Source organism: Coregonus clupeaformis, chromosome 8, assembly GCF_020615455.1.
Source record: "Coregonus clupeaformis isolate EN_2021a chromosome 8, ASM2061545v1, whole genome shotgun sequence".
Lineage (NCBI taxonomy): Eukaryota > Metazoa > Chordata > Actinopteri > Salmoniformes > Salmonidae > Coregonus > Coregonus clupeaformis.
In genome coordinates, this window is record NC_059199.1 from 32481364 (window position 1) to 32496960 (window position 15597).

Here is a 15597-nt window from a genome sequence, read left to right on the forward strand (position 1 = left end):
GGAAGCCAGTGGAGTGTGCGGAGGAGCGGGGTGACATGAGAGAACTTGGGAAGGTTGAACACCAGACGGGCTGCAGCGTTCTGGATAAATTGTAGGGATTTAATGGCACAGTCAGGGAGCCCAGCAAACAGCGAGTACAGTAATCCAGACGGGAGATGACAAGTACCTGGATTAGGACCTGTGCCGCTTTCTGTGTAAGGTAGGGTCGTACTCTGCAAATGTTGTAGAGCATGAACCTGCAGGATCGGGTCACCGCTTTGATGTTGGCGGAGAACGACAGGGTGTTGTCCAGGGTCACGCCAAGGTTCTTTGCACTCTGTGAGGAGGACACAATGGAGTTGTCAACCGTGATGGCGAGATCATGGAGTGGGCAGTCCTTCCCCGGGAGGAAGAGCAGCTCCGTCTTGCTGAGGTTCAGCTTGAGGTGGTGATCCGACATCCACACTGATATGTCTGCCAGACATGCAGAGATGCGATTCACCACCTGGTTATCAGAAGGGGGAAAGGAGAAAATGAGTTGTGTGTCGTCTGCGTAGCAATGATAGGAGAGACCATGTGAGGATATGACAGAGCCAAGTGACTTGGTGTATAGAGAGAATAGGAGAGGGCCTAGAACTGAGCCCTGGGGAACACCAGTGGTGAGAGCACGTGGTGCGGAGACATATTCTCGCCACGCCACCTGGTAGGAGCGACCTGTCAGGTAGGACGCAATCCAAGAGTGAGCAGCGCCGGAGATGCCCAACTCGGAGAGGGTGGAGAGGAGGATCTGATGGTTCACAGTATCAAAGGCAGCAGATAGGTCTAGAAGGATAAGAGCAGAGGAGAGAGAGTTAGCTTTAGCAGTGCGGAGAGCCTCCGTGACACAGAGAAGAGCAGTCTCAGTTGAATGACCAGTCTTGAAACCTGACTGGTTTGGATCAAGAAGGTCATTCTGAGAGAGATAGCAGGAGAGTTGGCTAGAGACGGCACGCTCAAGAGTTTTGGAGAGAAAAGAAAGAAGGGATACTGGTCTGTAGTTGTTGACATCGGAAGGATCGAGTGTAGGTTTTTTGAGGAGGGGTGCAACTCTCGCTCCTCCATGATCAATGGAAACAGGATGCACCTGAGCTCAATTTCGATTCTCATAGCAAAGGGTCTGAATCCTTATGTAAATAAGGTATTTATATTAATCTTTTTGACTTTCATTATGGGATCTTGTGTGTAGATTGATTATGAGAAAAATGTATTTCTTCAATTTTAGAAAAAGGCTATAACGTAACAACATTTAGAAAAAGTAAAGGGGTCTGGATACTTTCCGAGTGCACTGTATGCCGACCAGGAAAACAAGAAACTGGCCGAGGTGATGAAAGCATTTGAAAACTACAGTGCACCACGCAGGAATACTGTGTTCGAGAGACATCAGTTTTGGGCACACAAGTTCAATGAACAGGCAGGTATTGACAAGTTTATAATCGAACTGAAACTGAGAGCACGCAGCTGTGAGTTCAAAGACACTGAGGATCTAATGCTAAGGAACAAAATTATGTTTAGCGTCACAGATAGTGGACTACGAGAGAAACTACTCTCCATTTAAGATTTAACCCTAGCTAATGCCGTGCAAAAGAAGTTACATCAGCTCAGGCTAAAGCTATGTCAGCTAGCAATAGCACAGAACAGTTTGTGCATGCTATGGAAAAAAGGGGCCGCAATGTTAAGCAATCACAAGCACAGTCAGAACAAAGTCAGGCTGCGTGCTCAACCAGCGAGCAGCAGACAAAGACTTGTGGCAAATGTGAAAAAAGACACAAACCAAAGTGGTGTCCTGCATTCAATGTTGAGTGTAAAAAATGTGGCAAGAGAAATCACTTTGCAGCTGTGTGTAGGTCAGGGACAGATGTTGCTCCTGTTGAAACAGAGGTCAAGGAAGTGGACATGTTGTTCATAGGTGCAGTGACACAAGCATGCCAAAAAATGCTGTCTGGCACACAAACTTGCATATAGGGGGACAGACGGTCAACTTTAAGTTAGACACAGGAGCTGAAGCTAATGTGCTCCCACAAGCAATAGCAGACAAATTGCCCAAGCAATTCTAAGTGAAAGAGACTGAGACTGTACTCATAGCCTATGGAGGCACCCGCATTAAACCAAAGGGCATCATGACATTGCAAGTGCACACGCGGCACAAACAGGCCCATCTACAGTTCTATGTTACAGATGCATCTGACACACCATTACTAGGCAGAGAGGCCTGTGTGCAGCTTAACCTCATCAGAAAAGTTGCAACAGTTGCATACCATGCTCCGCCATGCTCCAAGGAAGAGCTACTCAAGCGCATCTGTGTTTAAAGGACTTGTGAGTTTCCAGGCCAGCACCACATATACATTGATCCAAAAGTCCCTCCTGTTGTTCATGGATGTAGGAAAATCCCATATGCTGTGCTTGACAGGCTGAAAGAGACATTGGACAATCAAGAGCAGAGGTGTGTGGTCAGCAAAGTAACAAAACCAACAGCGTGGGTGAGCAGCCTACTGATAACAGAAAATAAAAGGACCTGAACAAGGCCATACAGCGCCAACACTTCTCCATTCCCACCTCAGAGGATGTGCAGTGCAAACTAGCAGGCAAGAAGATCTTCACTATCATAGATGAGAAATCAAGCTGGATGAGGAATCAGCTGATCTCTGCACATTCAATCAGCTGATCTCTGCACATTCAATACCCCATGAGGGAGGTACCGGTGTAACACACTCACTGCACCACTCAGAACGCTCCTCAAGAAGGACATAATAATAATAATATGCCACTTAGCAGACGCTTTTCTCCAAAGCGACTTACAGTCATGCATGCATACATTTTTGTGTATGGGTGGTCCCGGGGATCGAACCCACTACCCTGGCGTTACAAGCGCCGTGCTATACCAGCTGAGTTACAAAGGACCACACATGGCATGGCAGTAGCACCCAGAACAACAAGCAGCACTGGAGAGACTGAAAAAAGCCATCTCCACTGCGCCGCTGCTGAAACTCTTCAATCCACAGGAAGAGATTGAAATGCAAGCTGATGCATCCAAAGATAGACCTGGAGCTGTTCTGATGCAAGGTAAACCGCCTATAGCCTTTGCATCCAGAGCTCTGTCTGGGGCAGAACAAAATTATGCCCAGATAGAAAAAGAACTCCTGGCAATCGTGTCCGCACTGAAGAGATTTCACCAGTATGTCTATGGTGTCCAGGTCAGAGTTCAATCTGACCACAAACCATTTGAGGCTATAATCACCAAGCCTATTGGAAAGGCGCCTGCCCATCTTCAAAGGATGCTGCTTCAAATACAGAAATATGACATTCACATCGTCTACACCCCAGGTAAAGACAAGTTAATAGCAGACACGCTATCCAGGGCTGTACCCCAGACTGCCACACATGAAGAGTGTGACACGAGTGACGAGAAAGTCAATTATGCACACATCAGCCACTGGAGGGTGCTGTTATACAACAGCTGAGAGCAGTCGCTGATGCAGACAGTGAGATGCACCTGCTGAGGGACCTGCACAGAGATGGATGGCCAGACAAGAAGAAAGGTGCACCACTGAAAGCGTCAACTCTACTGGCACATCAGAGACTTTCTTTACATTGAAGATGGACTACTCATGGTAAACAAATGTATTATCATTCCCAAAGATTTTAGAGCTGAGGTACTTAAGAGGCTCCACATTGCACATCAGGGCATTCAACGCTCCTTAGCGCATGCCAGAGCTCTCATGTATTGGCCAGGCCTCACTGATGATGTACGAATGATGGTCAAATCGTGCAGTTCCTGTCAAGAAAAACTGCCCAGCAACCTTTTCTTTCGACCTCATGGCTTGGTTTTTGCTCTGACATGCACTGTCAACTGTGGGACCTTATATAGACAGGTGTGTGCCTTTCCAAATCCTGTCCAATCAATTGAATGTACCACAGGTGGACTCCAATTAAGTTGTAGAAACATCTCAAAGATGATCAATGGAAACAGGATGCACCTGAGCTCAATTTCGAGTCTCATAGCAAAGGGTTTCAATACTTACGTAAATAAGGTATTTCTGTTTTCGATTTGTCGTCTAAAAACCTGTTTTCGATTTGTCATTATAGGGTATTGTGTGTAGGTTGATGAGGACTATTATTTACTTGATCCATTTTAGAATAAGGCTGTAAGGTAACAACATATGGAAAAAGTTTATTTGTCACGTCCTCTGCATCCATTTTGCTGTCACATGTGTTACGTGTTCAATGTTTGTTATAACCAATTTATTGATGTGATTATGACATGCTATGGATGCAGAGAACGTGGATGCAGAGGACGTGACAAATAAACTCGAAACGGGAATATTTACAGGTTGTTCAGGAGGTAAAGGGAAAGTCAGATGTGTGGAATAAATGTGACTAGTTGGAGATCAAGTAAAATCAGGTAAGGAGCAAGCGCTGCATGCATATTGTGTGTGCCAAACAGGTGCTGTATACTGTAGATGACGATATAATTTTTCAGACCTTTTAGAACAAAATAAACAACACTAAATAAAAGTATACCAGAGAGTCTGTTGTAACGTTTTTTTGTTAAGCCTTTATTACAGCAAAGACTAAAAACAGTCGCATTTAGTTGTGAATGCAATTTCTGAAATGGTAGGGTTTATTTATTGTTTAAGTTAATTATTCAAGGCTCACTTTATTTTAAAACAAAAATGCTAGATTGCATTTCAAATCATGAATTAATTGTATGCTGTGTGATGACATGAATGAATGAATGATTGATTGATACAGTAGCCTATATAAGTATGGAAATATAGGCCTAAGTTACGGTATTAAGACTTAACAGGATGTGCTCTTAGGCCTACAGCTCAATGGTGGTTATACAAGGCTGCTATACTAAGCATACAAATTATAATGGAATTACTTATTATAATGATAATAATAATAGTAATAATAACAATAAGAAGGCGATCAAGAAAAAGGTGCGTTATTATTATAATAATTTTCCTTGCAATTTGGGTACAGTGTAAATACTAAATAAATTATAAATAATACCAGAGGCTGTTCTAACGGAAAAAAAACGTGTAAAGCCTTTATTACAGCAAAGCAAAGATTAAAAACAGCCGAATTTGTGAAATTGTTTAGTTGACATGTCGTTGCGTGAGGCTTGGTGCTCACGGAAACAGTAGGCTATTGAACAAACAATCAAACAGGCAAAAGAAGCAGGATCTGTCTTATTTCTGTAGAAATTATGACTTATAAAGCCAGGCACATTTAACAGCTAGGTTATTGTCAGGCTGTCAGTGTGATGCGGTAGGACGAAGTCAGGCGCAGGACACAGAGCTAATCGAAAACTTACTTTACTCGTAGTAAACGTAAAGAACATAACCTCCACGCAGGAAGGAACAAACCCGCTCACCAGACGACAACCATACAATAACAAACACGCACAAAACACAGTGGGAGCCAGAGGGTTAAATAGGGAAGAAATCTATACATAATGGGAAACAGGTGTGAACAATCAGACAAAACAAGTAGAACATAGAAACATGGATCGGTAGCAGCTAGTACTCCGGTGACGACGAACGCCGAAGCCTGCCCAAGCAAGGAGGAGGAGCAGCCTCGGCTGAATCCGTGACAGTTATTGATTATAGATTAATTAAGTGCGGGTTTCCTCTCTCCTCACTTTCCTTAGACAATAAGGCAAGGGCTGTTTTCTCATCTCCTCATTCTTCTGCTGCCTCCGCGGCATTATTCTTAACACCAATATGCTGGTTAACTTTGCTATTATGCACATAGCAACATGGTCTAGGATAAGGCGCCAATTCAACAGTGCACTGATGTGTTTCAGAACCGTGGGCAGCGACCGCTATCCAACGAGGGCGAAAGCGTGTTTGTTATAAAATAGTATTATTTTTATTAGCGTTGCACCATTGTTCTTGTGTAATATAACCATATACAATTTCAGTAGCACATGTCTTAGACTGATGGACTGTGCCATCCCAATGGCCTCCACAATGGATTAATCCACTCAGACAGCCGCGAATCAGACAGGTGTCTTGTACACCATGATATATAGATATACAGTACCAGTCAAAAGTTTGGACACATTGCAGAATAATAGTGAAGACATCAAAACTATGAAAAAACACATATGTTAACCAAAAAAGTGTTAAACAAATATTTTATATTTGAGATTCTTCAAATAGCCACCCTTTGCCTTGATCACAGCTTTGCACACTCTTGGCATTCTCTCAACCAGCTTCACCTGGAATGCTTTTCCAACAGTCTTGAAGGAGTTCCCACATATGCTGAGCACTTGTTGGCTGCTTTTCCTTCACTCTGCGGTCTGACTCATCCCAAACCATCTCAATTGGGTTGAGTTCGGGGGATTGTGGAGGCCAGGTCATCTAATGCAGCACTCCATCACTCTCCTTCTTGGTCAAATAGCCCTTACACAGCCTGGAGGTGTGTTGGGTCATTGTCCTGTTGAAAAACAAATGATAGTCCCACTAAGCTCAAACCAGATGGGATGGCGTATCGCTGTGGTAGCCATGCTGGTTAAGTGTCCCTTGAATTCTAAACATATCACAGACATTGTCACCAGCAAAGCACCCCCACACCATAACATCTCCTCCTCCATGCTTTACAGTGGGAACTACACATGCGGAGATCATCCGTTCACCCATACCGAGTCTCACAAAGACACGGCAGTTGGAACCAAAAATCTCCAATTTGGACTCCAGACCAAAGGACACATTTCCACCGGTCTAATGTCCATTGCTCATGTTTCTTGGCACCAAGCAAGTCTCTTCTTATTATTGGTGTCCTTTAGTAGTGATTTCTTTGCAGCAATTCGACCATGGAGGCCTGATTCACGCAGATGCTATAATGGCACAGATACCAAGATGAGTCCTCTATCTATCTCTATGGTACAACCAGAAATAGTTGTTGAGAAGCACGGTTGATGAGGCTCTGTCCAGTGTTTCCCAACCTTGGTCCTTGAGTACCCCCAACAGTACACAGTTTTGTTGTAGCCCTTGACAAACACACCTCATTCAACTAATTGAGGGCTTAATGATTAATTGACAAGTTGAATCAGGTATGCTTGTCCAGGGTTACATAAAAAATGTGTACTGTTGGGGTACTCGAGGACCTGGGTTGGGAAACACTGCTTTAGGCTGTAGCTAGGAGACCACTGTGACTGACAAGTGAATCCACCTGTCACAGCGAGCGTGGGGGTTACCACGTGAAATCTCAGGGACAGGATTTGATTCACTAGACAACAGTGTTGGGGGTAATGTTACATAATCAGATTTTATGAGTAGCGGAGTAAAGTAACGCGTTACCTTTTCAAATTGGGTAATATTATTATAGTTACTTTGTCAACTAAAGCGTGCTTTACTTTCAGAATCATATCTCTATGTGTGTTTGCATGATCCGATCTCCACTTCTTTCCTCATTTAGTTCTCCAGCGAGCGGAGAAAGGCTGGTTGAAGAAATGTTGACAACTGATCCCTTCTGTGATAGCATAGCTCATTGAGGGCTTTCCCGTCTACTGGCAAGTGTGTAGCCTATGTGCGGTCTTTAACCAGAACTGGCGGCTTGAGAGAAAGATTTTGAATGAAAAGATAGGATATCTATACAGATGTCTGGCTTACAGTATGGCTAATTAACCAGCCCATACTATAGTGCAGCACTTGTAGGGACAGAGGCAAACTGTGGTGACGTACTATCTCAACTTGTCCAATAAGAAATGCCTGTTTTCTTTTTCATTGCAAAACATTTTTATATGTATTTCTATGACGTGAACTAATACGTCTGGTAAACACGTTCAGTGCTGCTGCTTTGAAAGTGGTGTGGCGGCGCTACACCAGATTGAAAAGTACTAGGGGCAAATGCTGTCTCGCCACATGTTTTCTGGCGGCTCTGTCTCAAAGTGAATTTTAACAATTTTATGCATTTAGTTTTTAGTGGATGTAGGCAATTTTGCCATGTCCCCAGGTGCTATTTATCAATTTCCATGAGAAATATAAGCCATTAAATAGTAAAGTATTCAAAATCTTTCTTAATTATTTTATAATCCTACTTAAAATATCTCTCATCAATACAGGTGAATATATTGATAAAAGTCACCTTGTCCTAGAGAGATTTAAACGGTTACCAAACATCACACCAGGGTAAGCCTACACAAAACACAGCCCTTATTTTAAGTGTTTCTAAAATCCCCTATGGGAAAAAATTAATGGTGGAAAAGACGATTGAAACCATTTCCTTGTTTGAAGGCTAGGTTTTATGGGTATTATGACTCATACTGTGGTACTCTATAGGGAGCAGCTGTTGCTTCTCAAGGTATCTCTACCTGAACATATATGATCTAACTGATTGATAGTTGGTATTCAGCAGTCCTAAAAGTATGCCTTATTTACTCAGCACTAGTCCCTAACAGGTTGGAAATATGTCATGGTCCATTTGTGAACAATCCACCTATAATTATTAGGATTTAAGTGCCTGAGCTTGACCACCATGTTTTTCTGAAAGTCAAACATGTTCTTTTTCTGATAGAAAAAAAAATATATATATAAATGAGGTCCACGCATGATAGGTATCACCCAGCAGTCTTAATGCTGCTTTGTAACTGATCCCCCCTGCTGGTATATTATAGAACTCCAGCATATTGGACACATTCACATTCCCCAGTATGAAAACTGTTGTTGACTATGTTTATATATCTCCTCATTTTGCATAATATCATAATACTAGATTTTATTATGGGACCATATCAAATATATTAATATCAGTCCCAACTCGGGTACATCAAATCATCAAAATTAGCTACAATTTGATGTAGCAAAAAAGTTAATTCCTGGCAACTGAAACTTGTACGTCACATTTTTTGAATAAAGAGAGATTTTTGTGACTATAAATTCTTTATGTTTTTAAGACTTCAGAACTTTTATTTGCCCAGGAGAAACGTTTACAGAGATAGAGAGACACTTTACATTGGCAGCACATGCTTCAGTGCTCTGGGAGTGTTTATAGCCCCTTCAGTTTGATCACCATCTTCTTACACACAAGGTGAGAGGTGAGAGAACATGTTTTGTATACTATAAGCAACATGTAAACTTCTAATCTTGAAAATATCTTATCATCCTATATGTGATATCATCAACAGCACAGTCAGGCATCAGATTGCTATATCATATGATGTGGTCACCTGAAATGTTAGTTTCCGATTTCTGTCCCCTAGTTTAGATAGCTCAGTTGATAGGATAATTATTCGGGACAGGTAACACCAGGATTTTGATTCCCGTCTGAGCAATATGTACTGAATACAGTATGTGTTAACTGTAAAAGTACCAGCAAACATCCTTATACAGTTCTCAACTCACAAAAGGAATAAGAACAGGGAAATGAATTTGTTTGATAGCACTGGGGCATAAAGCAATTTACAGTTCATGTGACTGTGAATCAAGCCATAAAGTGGTTAAGACACAGTGGTGGACTTGGAGCTTGGAGTTGGAACTTGGAGACAAGCCATGACAATGAAGAACACAAACCCACACACACACACACAAACCTCAACCTGTATTGCTAGGGTGCAAAGTTCAGTGCAGGACTCAAGCAGAAGGATTTTACATTGACACTGATATTCTAAACTGCTAATCATACAGGCGTTGTGCGATGTGATTTCCTAAAAATGGCTTCCATAGTCTCTCTCCCAGAGGAGGATCTCTCCTGTTCTGTGTGCCGTGACATCTTCAGGGACCCGGTCATCCTGTCGTGTAGACACAGAATCTGTAAAGTCTGCTTGTTGGAACTGTGGAAACATAAGGACATGCTGGTATGCCCTCTCTGTAGAAGAAGATCATCGCTGGAGCTTCCATTTGATCTGAATCTGAAGAGGCAGTGTGAGGCTGTCTTACAGGAGAGGGGTCGGGAAGATACAACTGAGTCTGAGGTGCTCTGCAGTCTGCATAACGAGAAGCTAAAGCTCTTCTGTCTAGAGGATAAACAGCCACTGTGTTTAAAGTGTAAGGCCTTAAAAAAACACACCAACCACAGCTTTTGTCAGATAGATAAAGCTGCCGAGAATTATAAGGTATGAAAAAAATAACATTGTAATGATTATATTATTTTTTACTTGGATGGTTTAAGCTGGTCACTGGTGGTTAATTGTGTTGTTGGGGAAACTGCATTGATAGAAAAGTTTTTTTAAAGGTGTACGATTTTATATTTTCAAGTTTGTATTTGAGGTCAGAAAGTTCAAAGGTCCATTTCATGAAAATGAGTAAAACAAGTTGTCCGTGTTTCATGTGGGTATTTCAAAAATAGCTCACTACAACCACTACCAATTTTAGGAGAAACTCCAGACTGCACTAAAACCCTTACATGGAAACCTGAAGGCCTTTAACAAAGTTATACAATCCTGTGATCAAACAGCAGAGAATATTAAGGTAAGAATGCTGAGTAATGTAACAATGTTAAACTACAGTAACCTACCCCTTCACATAAACTCTGTGGTCTATCAAATATTCCTCTTACTGTCTCCAGAGCCAGGCTCAGCACACAGAGAAGCAGATTAAGAAGGAGTTTGAAAAGCTTCATTAGTTTCTAAGAGATGAAGAGGCAGAGAGTATAGCTGCACTGTGGGAGGAAGAGGAGCAGAAGAGTAAGATGGTGAAGGAGAAGATTGAAGAGATGTGCAGAGAGATATCATCACTTTCAGACACAATCAGAGCCATAGAAGAGGAGTTGAGAGCTGAAGACATCCCATTCTTGCAGGTAAGAACTAATATCCATGTATACATTATTTGTGATACTTGATTAACTAAATTGATCTCATTGATTTTAGTGATTACATTGATTGGTAATTTGCTATTTTGTTTTTTTTCTACAGAACTACAAGGCCACAGTGAAAAGGTAAGTTAGTTGTGTCCTGTCTCTATCTTCTCTGTGGTTCTGAACCCAACCCCACAGCATCAATGACTCCTAAATGTTTTCCAGAACCCAGTACACAGTGCCGGATCCAGAGAGGGTTTCAGGTCCACTGATCAATGTGGCAAAGCACCTGGGCAACCTGCAGTTCAAAGTCTGGGAGAAGATGCAGGAGATTGTTCAATATAGTAAGTAATTAAACAATAACATTTTGGCCCAATGAACACAACTTCTATAAGACTTTGGCCAGGATTCAAATCAAAGATAAAAACAGATAAACAAATCAAAGATAAAAACAGATAAACAAAGTATCTCTCTCTGTGAATCCTGATGCATTACTATATTCGAATGGGTCAACGTTTCCAAATTTTTACAAGCTAGAGGGCGCTGTGGTGTTATTTAAAATGTAAAAAAACATTGAAAGCAGAAACCCAGCCCTTGTCAATTTTAATCTGTAGTTGTAATCTAATCTCTATGTTCAGCTTCTGTGACTCTGGACCCTAATACTGCCCACCCACGTCTATGCCTGTCTGAAGATCTGACCAGTGTGAGAGACAGTGATCCTATACAGTCGCTTCCTGTCAACCCAGAGAGGTTTGATCACCTTCAGTTTGTCCTGGCCTCTGAGGGATTTAACTCAGGGACACACAGCTGGCTTGTTGAGGTTGGGGAGAGTGAAAACTGGACCATAGGTGTGATCACAGACACTGTCCAGAGGTCTGGATTGATAAAGAGTGGATACTGGAGTGTTGGATATTATGAAGGTAAATACTGGGCATTATTCCCACCTGATCCACCCACTGATATCACATTGATACAGAAACCTAAGAGGATCAGAGTGCATCTGGACTGGGACAGAGGAAAGCTGTCATTCTCTGACCCTGATAATAACACACGTCTACACACGTTCACACAACATTTTACAGAGAGAGTCTCTCCATTTATTGGTAATTACTGTGAACTCCACTCTCTAAAGATCTTACCACTGAAGGTCTCTGTAACAGTGGTTTAGCACAGTTAGTTGGTACTGCTTCCGTCTAAATCAGCGATCAAATTCACTACATGTAATCAATCTAATTACTATAGAGAAATAATGTTTTCAATGGAATGGACCATTCCTTTACATGGGCCTATTGAGAATCAATACTGATGTTTTTGGCCTATTTGCATATTTGCCACCTTTAATTTCTAATAAACTGACTGAATTCACTCTCATGTGTGCATTCTTTCAGCTACTGTTGTCAATGATTCAAGCAAACATTTTTAACAGCTTAGTCTGTCATAACATCATATATTTGATCAGGAGTTTAGGAGCTTCTCCAGACCTCTGATGGTACCAGGCCAGGTAATACTGTGAGCCAGAGTACTGACTAACTTTACTACTGGCGCTACAGTCAATAGAGACAGTTTGACCAGGCTGGACTGACTGAGCTGCAGACTGAGTCAATACATACTGACCCCAAGACCCTGCAGAGAGAGAAGGACTGATGCAAAGCTGCTCTCTATGGAGATATATCAACATAGTCCACATCAATTTTCATACTGTTGAAAGTTCAATGTCTGACATGTTCTGAAATGTTGTTGCATAGATCTAGAGAGTGTTTTTCCATTGTGCTCACTGTTCAAATACCTGTCAAGATTTTGACATACAATGAGGCAACTTCACAAGTATGACAAAATAGTCCAACACTTAATGGGAAGTTGGAGCGCCTCTGAACCAAATCAGAAGTACATGCACTGTAGGATAAATAAATAAAATATTTATAATAAAATATATTTATTTATGCATGGGAACGCTGACAGAAGAAATACAATTTAAGCTTTGACCAATGGAGGTCGACCTTGAAGGGAGCTAGATCACCAAAAGAACCAATCGAGGCTTACCTCTGGATACCTAGAAAGTACAGGCTATACAAACCCAGAGTCAGCAACCCAAAAGGTTGAGGTTTGTTGAGGACAAAAGAGCAGGGGTGATGGGACCCCTATTTGCCTGCTCTAAATAAATGATTTTGGGGATAACTGGTTGACATTACATTTCAGTCATTTAGCAGATGCTCTAATCCAGAGCGACTTTAAGATAGGGTTAGGGTTATGGGCAGTGGTGGAAAAAGTACCAAATTGTCATACTTGAGTAAAAGTAAAGATACCTAAATAGAAAATGACTCAAGTAAAAGTGAAAGTCACCCAGTGTGAGAGTGTAATTTGAAAGAATCAGGCGCAGGAGGGTAAATCACAGAATACAGAGTTTAATCCATAGGACACAGTTACGCTGGGTAGCGACAAAAAATACAGGCACACGGGGAACAATATACCCCGGAAATACGAGGTACGGGTAGCTCAACCGAGCTACACTCAACTCACATAAAACAATCACCCACAAGGACAAGGGGGCCAGAGGGAACACTTATACGTACTAATGAGGGGATATGAACCAGGTGTGTGTAATGACAAGACAAGACAAATGGAATGATGAGATATGGAGCGGCAATGGCTAGTATGCCGGTGACGACGAACGCCGAAGCCTGCCCGAACAAGGAGGGGAGGCAGCTTCGGAGGAAGTCGTGATACCCAGTAAAAAACTACTTGAGTAAAGGTCTAAAAGTATTTGGGTTTTAAATATACATAAGTATTAAAAGTACATGTAATTGCTCGAATATACTTAAGTATCAAAAGTAAAAAATAATTTCATATTCCTTATATTAAAGAAACCAGACAGCACGATTTTCTTGATTTATTATTTTATGGATAGCCAGGGGCACATTCCAACACTCCAACATAATTTACAAATGAAGCATTTGTGTTCAGTGAGTCCACCAGATCAGAGGCAAAATTCTGTGCTGCTAAGCGCATTCGAAATGTAATGAGTACCTTTAGGTGTCAGGCATACCCGCGGGAAGTAGGGGTGCTGAGGGTGCTGCTGCAACCCCTGAAAAATCGGAATAATGATAAATAAATAATAATAATAATAATGGAGAAAATTTATATACAATACCAGTCAAAAGTTTGGACACACCTACTCATTCTACATTGATTAATAATAGTGAAGACATCAAAACAATAAAGTAATACATATGGAATCATGTAGTAACCAAAAAAGTGTTACACAAATCAAAATATATTTGAGATTTGAGATTCCTCAAAGTAGCCACCCTTTGCCTTGATGACAGCTTTGCACACTCTTGGCATTCTCTCAACCAGCTTCATGAGGTAGTCACCTGGAATGCATTTCAATTAACAGGTGTGCCTTCTTAACAGTTAATTTGTGGAATTTCTTTCCTTCTTAATGCGTTTCCGACAATCAGTTGTGTTGTGACAAGTTGGGGGGGGGGGGTATACAGAAGGTAGCCCTATTTGGTAAAAGACCAAGTCCATAGTATGGCAAGAACAGCTCAAATAACCAGAGAAACAACAGTCCATCATTAGTTTAAGATGTAAAGGTCGGTCAATACAGAACATTTCAAAAACTTTTGAAGTTTCTTCAAGTGCAGTCCCAAAAACCATCAGGCGCTATGATGAAACTGGCTCTCATGAGGACCGCCACAGGAATGGAAGACCCAGAGTTACCTCTGCTGCAGAGGATAAGTTCATTAGACTTACCAGCCTCAAAAATTGCAGCCCAAATAAATGCTTCACGGAGTTCAAGTAACAGACACATCTCAACATCAACTGTTCAGAGGAAACTGTGTGAATCAGGCCTTCATGGTCGAATTGCTGCAAAGAAACCACTACTAAAGGACACCAATAAGAAGAAGAGACTTGCTTGGGCCAAGAAACACGAGCAATGGACATTAGACCGGTGGAAATGTTTCCTTTGGTCTGGAGTCCAAATTGGAGATTTTTGGTTACAACAGCCGTGGCTTTGTGAGACGTGGTGTGGGTGAACGGATGATCTCCGCATGTGTATTTCACACCGTAAAGCATGGAGGAGGAGGTGTTCTGGTGTGGGGGTGCTTTGCTGGTGACACTGTCTGTGATTTATTTAGAATTCAAGGCACACTTAACCAGCATGGCTACCACAGCATTCTGCATTGATACGCCCTCCCATCTGGTTTGGCCTTAGTGGGACTATCATTTGTTTTTCAACAGGACAATGACCCAACACACCTCCAGGCTGTGTAAGGGTTATTTTACCAAGAAGGAGAGTGATGGAGTGTTGCATCAGATGACCTGGCCTCCAGAATCCCCCGACCTCAACCCAATTGAGATGGTTTGGGACGAGTCGGACCGCAGAGTGAAGAAAAAAGCAGCCAACAAGTGCTCAGTATATGTGGGAACTCCTTCAACACTGTTGGAAAAGCATTCCAGGTGAAGCTGGTTGAGAGAATGCCAAGAGTGTGCAAAGCTGTCATCAAGGCAAAGGGTGGCTATTTGAAGATTCTCAAACGTAAAATCTATTATATTTTGTTTAACACATTTTTGGTTACTACATGATTCTATATGTGTTATTTCATAGTTTTGATGTCTTCACTATTTTCTACAATGTAGAAAATAGTAAAAATAAAGAAAAACCATGGAAAGAGTAGGTGTGTCCAAACTTTTGACTGGTACTGTAATTATTCAGACCTTTTACTCAGTACTTTGTTGAAGCACATTTGACAGCGATTACAGCCTTCGAGTCTTCTTGGGTATGACGCTACAAGCTTGTCACACCTGTATTTGAGGAGTTTCTCCCACTCTTTTCTG

General features: G+C 41.7%; 1 pseudogene; it reads left to right on the top strand.

The window, feature by feature from the left end:
• The first annotated feature begins 9595 nt into the window (after positions 1 to 9595).
• On the top strand, positions 9596 to 12123 carry LOC123491383 (annotated as a pseudogene).
• The last annotated feature ends 3474 nt before the right edge of the window (positions 12124 to 15597 follow it).